This window comes from Ascaphus truei, chromosome 4 (genome assembly GCF_040206685.1).
Source record: "Ascaphus truei isolate aAscTru1 chromosome 4, aAscTru1.hap1, whole genome shotgun sequence".
Taxonomy (NCBI): Eukaryota; Metazoa; Chordata; class Amphibia; order Anura; family Ascaphidae; genus Ascaphus; species Ascaphus truei.
Genome location: NC_134486.1, coordinates 331,466,130 through 331,479,236, shown reverse-complemented (window position 1 = coordinate 331,479,236; position 13,107 = coordinate 331,466,130). Strand labels below are relative to the sequence as shown.

Below are 13,107 nucleotides of genomic sequence, written 5' to 3'. Positions count from 1 at the left end.
ATAATACTAGAAAACCTATCAAGACTAAAATCTATGGGAGAAGAAAGGCAGGGGCAGATAACGTAACAAATAGTAAACATCCAAGACATTAGAACAGACTGGCAACATTCTTAAACCAGCTGTCTAGGTTTCATTTCTTGCTTAAAAAATACAGTACAGTATGTCTCATTTGAAAATTGTTGAAACGCATAGGCGTGTACTGTACTGTAACAGTGTCACATTTCGGCATATACAGCGCTCTCCCCTCGCTCGGGATAATTAACTGCACTGCAGGGTATTTCAACTTCTTATCTTCTGTGCAATGCAGTACATCTCTCCCACACCATTCCTTTGAACATGTGTCTGGTTTCAATCACATTCCTGCTTGACAGCAGGAATTTACTGCACATGCGCCTGTAACTTCGCCCACCACTGCTTGCTTGAGTGAGTGAAAAAAATTTTTTTTATTGTAATTTTTTTTATTGTAATTTTTTTTCCTCCACAAGCCTGCAAAAACCATATTACTGTATTACGATATTCAATCTGTGCTGTACAGTAGCTTTTGTCTGCGACCCTGTGCGTTTGACTGCTAATGGTTGATTTGTGTGCTTTTTACGTACTGTATTTGGGGGTGTATTATTATGATGAACTGCCTTTTGAAATTAAAGTATGTCTTTAGCTTTGAACTTCATGCGGCTGTCTTTAATTTTTGAAATCTTGCCATTGTGTTTTTAATCCATCCATAGCCGAGCTTCAAAGCCTCACTGCGCCTGCGTGTAATCCTTGTTCAGATGGGAGCTATTTAGCTGCTTAGCTGCTTACTGCGCATGAGTCACCCAACCCACCCCTCTCCACAGAGTCATTCGACAGACACCTCCACAGAGTCATTCATTTTCTGAAGTTAGTCATTGTGTTTTTAATCCGTCCCTAGCCGAGCGTCAATCGCCTCACTGTGCCTGCGTGTACTCTAAGCCTCTTTGAGATGGGAGCTAGCTGCTTACTACGTATGAGTCACCCAACCCCCCCCTCTCCACAGAGTCATTCGACAGACACCTCCACAGAGTCATTCATTTTCTGAAGTTAGTCATTGTGTTTTTAATCCGTCCCTAGCCGAGCGTCAATCGCCTCACTGAGCCTACGTGTACTCTAAGCCTCTTTGAGATGGGAGCTAGCTGCTTACTGCGCATGAGTCACCCAACCCCCCCCTCTCCACAGAGTCATTCGACAGACACCTCCACAGAGTCATTCATTTTCTGAAGTTAGTCATTGTGCTTTTAATCCGTCCCTAGCCGAGCGTCAATCGCCTCACTGCGCCTGTGTGTACTCTAAGCCTCTTTGAGATGGGAGCTAGCTGATTACTGCACATGACTCACCCAACCCCCCAAACCCTTTGAGGCTTTGTTTATGGTAACGCTTTGGAAAATCCCTTCTCGAATTTGAAATGTAAATCTGATGTGCACAGCATTGTGAGAATTGAGAGTAAAAAAAACATTAACTGATTCATGTTGTTTTGTCATTCATTCGTATACTGGAGGGGTGGGGGGGAGGGGGTGTGGTTGTTGTCAATGATTATGATTACCAGGAATGTGAATAAATATTTATTTTATTTCATCAGGAACAAAAAAATACAAATATAAAAATAATCATGAATAATACATAATGCAGTCTTTATTAAGTTCTTCTGGCAGATTGAAATTGGATAAACATTTAGAAAACATTTGTAAAACATGGAGAAACATGAATTATGCACATTTATAAGAATATTATTTAATAATATATATACTGTAATGTATAATATATATATATATATATATATATATATATATATATACTGTATATATATATATATATATATATATATATATATATATATAAAAATATATATATATATATATATATACAGTATACATAGTAATATTATTTTTCCCGTCTTTATCTTGTTCTTCATTCCGTGTACAGTACAGTAGTTCATTGAGAGAGGAGAGGTTTTGTTTACATCAATACTGCTGTTTATATACTGTACATTTTACTGTACAAAACAGATTAGACTGGACACAAAACCCCACCTCCCCCAGACCACCCTTTTTTCCTGAAACGCCAAAAAAACAAAAAAATAGTGCAGTTATGTGCGTACTGTATTATGGCATTGTGTGATGTGTAGTAATACTGTAGATGGCTGGTGCTGCTTTCTCTGGAAAGAAAAAAATTGAGCAGTTAGTAGGCAGTTACTGTAGAACTGTCAAACTAGTCTACTGTATACTGGAACTACTGTATACTCTGACTACTGTTAAATAATATGTACTGTAACCTGATGGCTGGTGCTGCTCTCTCTGTAAATAGAAAACTGTAACTACTGTATACTCTGACTATTGGGAAAGAAAAAATCTGTGCCATACTTACCTGTATCATACTGTACTTACAATTCTACAGCACAGTACTACTTTCCTGATGCTTGCCCATTACGCGCGATAACAATGGGCAACACAGTGGCAATATGGTCTATATATTTATTGCAGCGTTCCACGGTGAGTACATCGTTCCAAAAACTCATTATGCCTTTCAACAACTCGTCCTTTTTGGAGGGTTTCGCCACTTTCCGGATATGGTCCTTCAGCTGATGCCAGACCATTTCGATCGGATTGAAGTCTGGCGATCTATCATTGGAAAAAAAGGACAATTAGTTTAAGAGATACAGTACACAGTAAAAACAGTGGGGAAAAAAATGAGACACGGTCTACTGCACTTACTCCGCTGGAGTCTTCACCCAGTTGATACCGTGCTCAAGGATATGCGCTGTTGACGTGGTGTGCTTTGGATCGTTGTCCTGGTAGAAGCGGTGACCATTGGGGAACTCGCGTGTGATCTCAGGGACAATGTTGTCTTGGAAGAAAGCTTTATTCATTATTCCTATAACAAGAAAAGAAAAGTCCTCAATAAAACTGCACAATAGTACAGTACAGTGCATACAGTAAGGTTACACTAGTAAAGTACAGTGCATAAGGCTACATTATATTTGATATATTTTACCTTCAAAGATGACAATGCATCCTGGTCCACGCCTAGAGATGGCACCCCACACATGCAGCTTCACGGGGTGTTTTGGCCGCGGCTTCAAAGATATGCGGCCTTTTTTGTGGATTGCAAAGCTTGCAAATCTCTCCAGCGACACAGTAGACTCATCAGTGAAGATGCAATCCTGGAAAGTCTCCCCACTGTCGATCCATGCCTGGGCCTGGACCACTCTTTTGATTTTGTTTGCGTCCCGTATCATGGGGTACGCTCTGTAATGACTTGGAATAAATAATTTTAGCGGTACAGTACAGTTTCCTAAACAACACTTTTACCTCCTGTACTGTCCAGTACTAACCTCACACGTCCATATTTTCATCCAATGCTGCGTCTCATCTTCTTTATGCTGGTCTCGGATACAGTCAGATTGTGCTTTTCCTGCAGAGTGTATTTGACCCTTAATGCACTCTTCTCATCATTCTCCTCACTTATTTTGTCCACCAGAAGAGTTGTCTCCCTACAATGTAAAGAAAATATATTGTTTTATTAATATGCAGCAATATAAAATTTATATATAAATATAAATATACAAAATATATATACTGTTGTAATATAAATATACAATATATATATATACTGTTGTAATATAAATATAAATATACAAAATATATATACTGTTGTAATATAAATATAAATATACCAAATATATACTGTATACTGTACTGATATAAATATACAAAATATATATACTGTTGTAATATAAATATACAAAATATATATACTGTTGTAATATAAATATAAATATACAAAATATATACTGGATAGTGTACTGTACTGATATAAATATAAATATACAAAATATATATACTGTTGTAATATAAATATACAAAATATATATACTGTTGTAATATAAATATAAATATACAATATATATATATATACTGTTGTAATATAAATCAACAGAAATAACAAAAATATTTGATTTAAATTAAAATTAATTTTATTTTAAAGTTGTATAAATATACTTATGCGTTAGTTACCCTTGGTGCCCTTTTGCGGTCTCTGTTTTTTCCGTGTGCATGATAGCTCACGGTGGTTGCTGGCACAACGAGGCCAGAAGTAGCTAACCAGCGTTGGATAGCAGCAATTCTGTGTCCGCTTGTGTACATATCCTTAATTCGCATGCTGAGCTCCTTGGAAATCTTTTTAACAGGCATTGCTGCGAGTAGAAAGAAATACAAACACAAGAATGTATATTCGATGTTTAGTCTATGTGTATTCAATGTGCAGTGAATCCACAAAATGGATGTTGTATTTATACGGTAATGACTCACATTAGAGTACGCCCACTTTCAACACCTCTACCTGGTCACCATGCATAAAAGGTTACACACTTTGCATAGCCCACCACTCGATGATCTTTATCTGAACTTGCCCTTGTCCAGATACTGCATTACTGTGTGCCACCTGTTTCCATGGATCAACCCCGATTCTACGGACGCAGGAACCCACTCGCCTCTGCCGTGCCTGTCAAGCAGAAAAAGCGAAAGGCGGTTGCCGTTTCCACGCCAAGGCAAAAGCGACAGGCTAAGGTCAATAAAGAAAACCTTCTGCTGAGGCCAAAGGCTAAGGATTTTCATAGACGTCAGCCTTATTATGTCAAGAAGATATACGGTGATGTACTCTCGACACAAAACGATTGGCAGCCAACCCATCGAACCCACAGACCACTTCCTCACATACGCTTCGACGACTCTGCCGCCGCTGTCCCGGAAATCTTTAGCCGTCTTCTCCACCCCTCGTCCTTGACGCTGCCGCCGCCCTCACGGAAACCCACAGGCCATCTTCTCCAGTTCTATCCGATGACGCTGCCTCTGAAATCCACGGGTCACTTTCTCCTTTGCTATTAGACGACTCTGCTTCTCGCACGGAAATCCAAAGGTCACTTTCTCCATCCCTCTTCGACGACGCTGCCGCTTCTCCTCTACCGGATATCCACAGGTCACCTCCTCCACTCTTCTTCGATGTCGCTGCCGCTTCTCTCCATGGAACCCCCATCTCATCCTCCGTTGCACCCATCCACCCAGATGTTCACACGCCATGCACAAGAAGCAGCTCGTTAGAACAGATGCTGAATGGGATAACTGTGGATCTCCCCGAAAACTCTATTGTGCTAGCAAAGATAGATCTGCTTCAGGAGACAATGCTAAATGTGGAGCAACGGATACTACAAATGGATCAACGGATGGATCGATGGATGGAGGAGATAGAGGCTGACATAGCGGGCATACATTATTTGCTCGGTGTTAATGCCCCTGTTTCCCCGACGCTGGAGCAGGGGGTTGACATGGATGTGATGAATGGGACCTTCGACCCCCTTCCATCACCAAGCGCACCCCCTCCACCAGAAGATGTAGTGTACATGTATGCCGTTGAGGAGGACATGACAACCCCATCAAGACCACGCCAGGAGACAACACGGCGGCCAAGACCGGAGGAAAGCTTCCTCCCAGACAACCTACCATCGCCCGTCGCCTCATGAACACCCGCTCCCAAAAGACCTACATTCGCTCGCATCGATACGGTGCCCGACATCACCCTGTGCGATCTGCCACCGGCGCTCAGGGAGAAGTATAGGGTGAAGAGTGCTGGTGCACCCCACAAGTATGCCTTGTTACTTTTTAAGCACCATGTTCCCTACTCGTTGTATTGCGAATGGGCCTTCAAAGTGAACTACGAAGGAAATCGCATTAAAAAGGCGCTTCCTGACAATTTAAGAAGGAACATTCAGGATGAAATGCGGCGCTTTTATCCAATTACAGATCCTGTAATGAAAGGCGTTCGAGACTGCATTAATGGCGTTTTGTGCCATGCAAGGAATCGGCCATGGACGGACAATGTGGAGGACTTTCTGTAAGACCATACTGTTGTGCTGAACTGTATTGTACTCTACATGATTTGACCTGCTGTACTTAAATAAAGGAGATGTTGTTGTGTGTTTTTTTACTTGTATTTATACAGAAATGTTTTAACTTGCTGTCCACACACATAGGACCTGCACAATTCCAGTCCCCGAGGGCCGCAAACAGGCATGGTTTTCAAGGTTGTCCTGAAAACCTGCCTGTTTGCTGCCCTCGAGGACTGTAGTGGTGCAGGTCTGACTGACAGTTTTGGACACCATCCCACTGTACTGTATATGTTTCTTTAATAAAGGAGATGTTTCGTTTGTATACTGTATTTTATGAATAAAGTTTTTTTTATAATCACAGGTAAGACCATACTGTTGTGCTGAACTGTATTGTACTGTACATGTTTTGACCTGCTGTACTTAAATAAAGGAGATGTTGTTGTGTGTTTTTTTACTTTTATTTATACAGAAATGTTTTAACTTGCTGTCCACACACACAGGACCTGCACAATTCCAGTCCCTGGGGGCCGCAAACAGGCACGGTTTTCAAAGGTTACCCTGAAAACCCACCCTGTTTGCTGCCCTCAAGGACTGTACTGGTGCAGACTATTTTGCACACCATCCCACTGTATAGTGTATGTTTTGACTTGCCGTTCTTTAATAAAGGAGATGTTGCGTTTTGCTTATTTTATGAATAAAGAATTTGTTTTTAAAACATGTGACTGTAAACCATACTGACTGACATAAATGTTTTCACAAATGTAGCAGTAAACCATACACCTGTTGATGTTTTGAATTGCTGTGCACTTAAAATGTTTCTACATTGTACAGTATTTGTAAATAAATGTTTTTGTACTTACTCCACCAATAAAAGAACATGTTGATTTGTTTTACATTGTTCCATTTGCTCCTTTGCTACTGTAACAAAATACAGTGTTTCTAGAATGTCGAGGCATACTGCACTGTATACTGTAGGCATGCTCAGTATAAGAGTATTAAAAAAAAATAGAAGACACAAACTGTACTGTACTGTATGTACTGGCACTGTATACTGTAGAAGACACATAATGTATGTGATACATGTAGAATAAATGCATAGTTTTTATTTTTTCGGGTTTATTACACAGTATACTGTACTGTATATAAAAAAGTATTGTACAGTATACTGTACGGCCGGAAAACATCAGCATACTGTTTTAGGTACAGTATTACAGTATTCTATCCTAATCAATAACTTTGGCGCTAAACTGTAGACTCTGGTACGTGGTTTTTTAAATCCGATTCAGCAGGCATTGTTACACAAAGCGATATTATCCATTGAAATCCCTCCATTAGCTGTTTTCTTTTCCGAGGAAAAACAAAAAGAAAGGTTTTACTGTAATGGTCAGCCCCCTAAAGAAGTTCCCAGCCAGTCCCACCAATAATTTTCTCGGGGGGCGTCTCCTGTTCACATGCGCATGCGCCTACCGTCGATGTAATGACATGCATACTGTATGCGTTTCAAGAAGGTTCCAATGCGCATGCGCCTAGCGTTCCACCAATACAGTAGTTCAGTATCTGCAGTACAGTACTGTAGAAGCCGCTCAGCCAATAATATTGCTTACAGGAGAATCGCTTGACTTTTGAATCGCACCGATATTGATACTGTATTGTCAAAATAAAAAAAACACAGAAAATAATACGGCAACAATACTCACCATAGAATTTCCCATTCAGCTGGCGCCGGCGCCGGTCCACTGCCAGTCCAGCGTTCGTGATCATCCACGTCGATAGTTTGCAGCGGGACTAGTTCACCTGTAGTCAGCTGATGAGGCTGGAAATTGCTTAGGTACATGCAAACTTGATCAAAACTGCACGCGAAATCCAGCTCAGGCTCAGGGTTGTCACTGACGGCGGGACCGTCATTGGAAGCCGGTGCTGGTGCATTGCTTGGCAGCGACTGTTGTTTCTTAGTTGGTTTTAACACGACCCTTCGCCTTTTGCCGTCATCATGATCATAGATACAGGAAAAAGCCGGTGATACATACCAATACCCGCCAACAAATTGTGGCTCAATACGATAAAAACAGGGATCGCTACATAACCTTTTCCTTATTGCACGCTTCCACGTATGAGGAGCTGGCGAAAATTTGTAAAAGTCCTAGTTTTCGACAAAATACTGATAAATTTGAACAACTGTTGCCATCTTATCCTCTGTTGCATTAATCGCGGCCCATATCAAATACGCGTAACTTCTGTCGGGTTTTTGGAAAACGGGCTGCACTTGAACACTCATGGCGGGCGGGTGTCTGGAGAATACTGTAACCAAAACTGGTCTTTGTCTTTCTTTAATATGAAAAGGAAAAGGGGTACACCCCTCGTGATGCCCCTCGTGATGCTTGCCAGGAGAAGACTATGCCTTGATATAAATCATCATTATCTTCATTGCAATAGACAGTTTATAAAACACAGGAATCCAAATGTCCAATTGTAATAATCCTTAGACACAACCCATACATGCACCACTAGCCTATAATAGGTACATCTTATGTGGTGATCTGGATGGTAAATGGTGGACTGATCACATAAATGAAGTAACAAATTGTAAGTTACTCACTGCTGACCTTGTGGGATTTCCTGGTCCTGCCGGCGTGCTCCTACCCAGGAGTATCTGCAAACAAAGTGGAAAGAACGGCGGTGCATCTGCTGCTGAAGAAAAACTTTGACCAAATACTGTCAAGAACTAGGTGCAAAAATTTGTTGTAGACACATTAAAAACAGCAAAAGAACACTCTGACGCGTTTCACGTGGCAACCCACGCTTTATCAAAGAGAAAGTACCAACAACCGATCGCACATTTAAATACCCATGATTCCCTCACTTCACCTGTGACGCTATATTACTATGTCCAATAGGAAGCGTCACGCCCCTTCACTGACGTGGAGCGTGTACGCTCAAAGTATTACCAGCTGAGCTGCACCGTGTGCAAGCATAGGAGGTAAAGTAACCTCCCAACTATGACGTAACGGCCCGTCTAACCAATCGGATACTATGTCAGACGGTTGTCCTCTCCACGACAACCGTCTGAGATAGTATCCGATTGGTTAGACGGGCCGTTACGTCATAGTTGGGAGGTTACTTTACCTCCTATGCTTGCACACGGTGCAGCTCAGCTGGTAATACTTTGAGCGTACACGCTCCACGTCAGTGAAGGGGCGTGACGCTTCCTATTGGACATAGTAATATAGCATCACAGGTGAAGGGAGGGAATCATGGGTATTTAAATGTGCGATCGGTTGTTGGTACTTTCTCTTTGATAAAGCGTGGGTTGCCACGTGAAACGCGTCAGAGTGTTCTTTTGCTGTTTTTAATGTGTCTACAACAAATTTTTGCACCTAGTTCTTGGCAGTATTTGGTCAAAGTTTTTCTTCAGCAGCAGATGTACCGCCGTTCTTTCCACTTTGTTTAATATGAAAAGCCTAATTTGATACATTTTTGCAACCTCTTCCTTCAGTCTCAAGGCCAAGTTACAATAGCACACTGTGGTATCTTTTTTAAACGAAACACCTGCAAGTCGACACATTACTGAAGCGCATGCGCATTACAATTCATGAATATCTGTCATCTGGCGGACACGCGAAGAATTGCAACCTATTAAATCCGAACCATTCTCAATAAACACATCAACCGCGCGTCAGCCACGCATGACCCGTGGCTGGGGACGCAAAATGAACGCGGCATGCGCCAGGTGTAGTGCGTCGCATTTCAGGAAAAAGCCAGGGAAAAACCGGCGATGTGTTAGACTCAGATGTGCCGCAGCAGTAAAGCGAAAATGTAGTTAAAGTGAAGCACTACCTTTTTTCCACTTATTGATGCATGTACTGCACTGCAATCATCATATACGTGCATAACTGATGTAAATAACACATTTGTAACAGGCTCTATAGTCTCCCCGCTTGCGCACAGCTTCGGTACAGGTAGGGAGCCAGTATTGCTGTTCAGGACGTGCTGACAGGCGCATGCGTGAATTGCTGTTTGCCTATTGGCGATATGTCCTTACTCGCGAGTGTACTTAAAGTGAGTGTCATTAAACCGGGGTATGCCTGTATATATATATACAGTGGTTGACAAATCACCAAAAAATCTACTCGCCACCTAGTACCAAACGTGTGCTGCTTGGGCCAATATTTACTCGCCCGAGGGTTAAATCCACTCGCCCGGGGCGAGCAAATGTATAGGTTTGTCGAACACTGTATATATATGTGTGTGTGTGTGTGTGTGTGTGTGTGTGTGTGTGTGTGTGTGTGTGTGTGTGTGTGTGTGTGTGTGTATGTGTATATATATATATATATATATATGTGTCCATTTCATTTTTACCTTTTTAGATTTGATTTAAAAAAATGTTTCTTCAGTTCACGGAGGGTTTTTTTTGTTTGTTTTTTTATTTTTTGCTCATTTAACCAAGAAATGTGTATATATATATATATATATATATATATATATATATTATGGGATTGAAGAAGGATCTCCATTTATGTCAACTGCAGAGACTCCCTGCTTCCCGAGATACTTATCTCCATAGGGGTTTCCTGTATCTCTGGCAAGTTTAAAGGTCCTGTACCATACTGGAGCCTGTAACTCGGGAAGCAGGAGGTCCCAAAGGCTGAAATTAATGCGGTTCAGCTCCGAAGATCCCTTACTTCAATAAAATAAAATAAAAGCTGCGCGATTGCCTCTTAGAGGTGCGCAGATAGAGTGACTGATTCTGTCTACTCTCAATGTGCATCTCTTACAGACTGATGCAGCCTGGTCTGACTCACACAGTGGGAGTCCCATTCAGAAGCGGGGACACCGGCTGTGTTAATCCTGATGGGCCATTATCCCCTGCCAAGCACTGTGCCGTGGACGGTCAACTCTTGGCACGCTGTGCACCAGTACATGCTCTGTGGCAGTTGACACATACAAGTGGCTGCATTAATATGTCTTTTTTCAAACTCATCTACTATGTAAATATGTAAGTTGCACAAAGGACAGGTGCTCAAAAAGTAAAGAACAATAGGAATTGAGAACTCTTTAGCTCAATGATTTTACAAATTTGAATGTATTCCTTCATCTAGATAATACAAACATGAACATATAGGAGATACAGTATCAACAATCCAGTTCTCAATTTAGGTTATCACATCTTTGCCCCTATTGAAGCAGCAGTCCATGCTGAGCAGCATTCTCTGCACTTTATCTCTAGGCTAAGGCCCCGCTGCACGCGCCCGCATGGCCCAATTGCTTGCCGGTGGGGCGTGCAAGTCACTGCACCGCGATTTGCGGTCTGCAGATAACTTTTTTCGGTGTGGGGGCGTGTCAAACGGGTCAGGGGCGTGTCAAACGGGTCGGGGGGCGGGCCAAAGACAGACAGGGGCATCTGTGAAGCAGGCACCGGGGTGAGATGTGGGGGGGGGGGGTGGGGAGAAGAGGGAAAGCTATGCATGGGAGAAGGAGAGCTATGCACGGCTGCCTAACTAACAGACTTCCCTCCCGTAGCTCCTACCTCCTCCCCTCCTTCCCTCCTCATTGGCTGACACGTGCACCACGTGATGCGTCAGACCTGCAGAACACAAGCCCCTGGTTGCTCCGGCAGGGTGACGCGTCACAGCACGCAGTCAGCCCTGTCGGAAGGAGGCAACGAGTGCAGACACACATCAGGTAAAGGGCTGGTGGCCCGCGCGCATGCGGCCGCAAGCGCCGCTGTTTGCAGCGGGGCCTCAGCCTAAGAGACCTCTTTTTGCCCTTTACTTAATTCTGTTTAAGTCTGATGCTCAGTTCATGAGCTATAAATATCTGAATTATTAAGGCCAGATCTGTTAAGATAAGGCAAATAACATGACATTACCTAAATGCTAGCACATGACTCTGGGGGCCTTCCGGGATGGTGGAGATCAGCAGCACGGGGGAGTCCCCCCAGGGCGGTGCTGGGCCCAAATGACAAAAATACAACCCTGTGAGAGAGATGGAGTTTGGTGTGAGGGGTGACCTCCGGTTAGACCATGTGGCGGGGAAGCATCAGCTGGATGAGGTAGGGACAAAAGGGCGATGGTAGGGGTGGGCGGCAAAAGGATAGTGACCGAGGGTGAGGGAGCAGCAATAGAACAGTTACCAGGGGGTAGGGAATGGCAAAAGGATAGTGACCAGTGGGAGTGAGGCAGCAAAATCCATCTCCTTTTGAGAGGGTGGGTGCCGCCAACAGGCCTGTGAGTTTGTGGGTGCTGGAGGTGAGTTTAGAGCAGGGATGGCAGTAGGACCCGCACACACACTTTGTATTGGGCCCGTAATTTTCCAAGCTGGCCCTGCACTCTATAAAGTGAATATAGAGTACAGATTTGGGCACTACTCCTTATAAAATACATTTTGCAACTAGAAAAGTGCAGAAACAAGTCACCAAATTAATAAGGGGAATGGATAATCTGATTTATGAGGAGAAGCTAGCTAAATTAGATTTGTTAACATTAGAAAAGAGACACATACTGTAAGAGGGGATATGATAACGATATACAAATATATTCAGGGTCAATACATGGAGCTTTCAAAAGAACTATTCATCCCTAGGGCAGTACAAACAACAGAAGGTCATTCATTAAGGATGGAGTAAAGGAGATTTCACCAGCAAGAAAGGAAAGGGTTCTACTATATACAGTAAGGGCAGTTACAATGTGCAATTCATTACCGAAGGAGACTGTGATTGTACAGACAATAGGGGCCTGTTTGCACCCCAAAATGTTGTGCACCTGGTCTTGTGTTATTAATAAATGGTCTGACTTGACATTTTTTCACAAGATATGGGTGTTTAAACTTCTTTTTTTGCCATTTGAAACAGTTTTAAGGGGATCCTTTCACTGAAGACAGACTGCAGCATCAGAAAATTGCTAAATTATTTCTATACAACAGGAATGCAAGGCCACTAAACTCAGATGCTAGATATTTTGCCAATATATTTAACACTATAAAAATGATTAAAAAAATTAATGCAGGACATGCTAATCGGATCAATTTACTAACATGATATACATTACCTCATATAGGCTTTTGGAGGGGAATGCTGCTTAAACAGTTTGTCAACTCTGTATAATATTCCAGCCACGCAATAAAGAAATCATTCATAATAATTAATATAAAGACATAATATTGTTGTTTTTGGCCTGCAATGTAAAGCTAGATGTACGCCATAAGAGTGAACGTGG

At 42.3% G+C, this 13,107-nt stretch overlaps 1 protein-coding gene across 13 annotated transcripts in view; it reads left to right on the top strand.

Moving 5' to 3' along the window:
- The window catches only part of ADGRB3 (adhesion G protein-coupled receptor B3), an 892,370-nt gene that overhangs the window by 699,350 nt on the left and 179,913 nt on the right, over nucleotides 1-13,107 (top strand). The window lies entirely within an intron of this gene.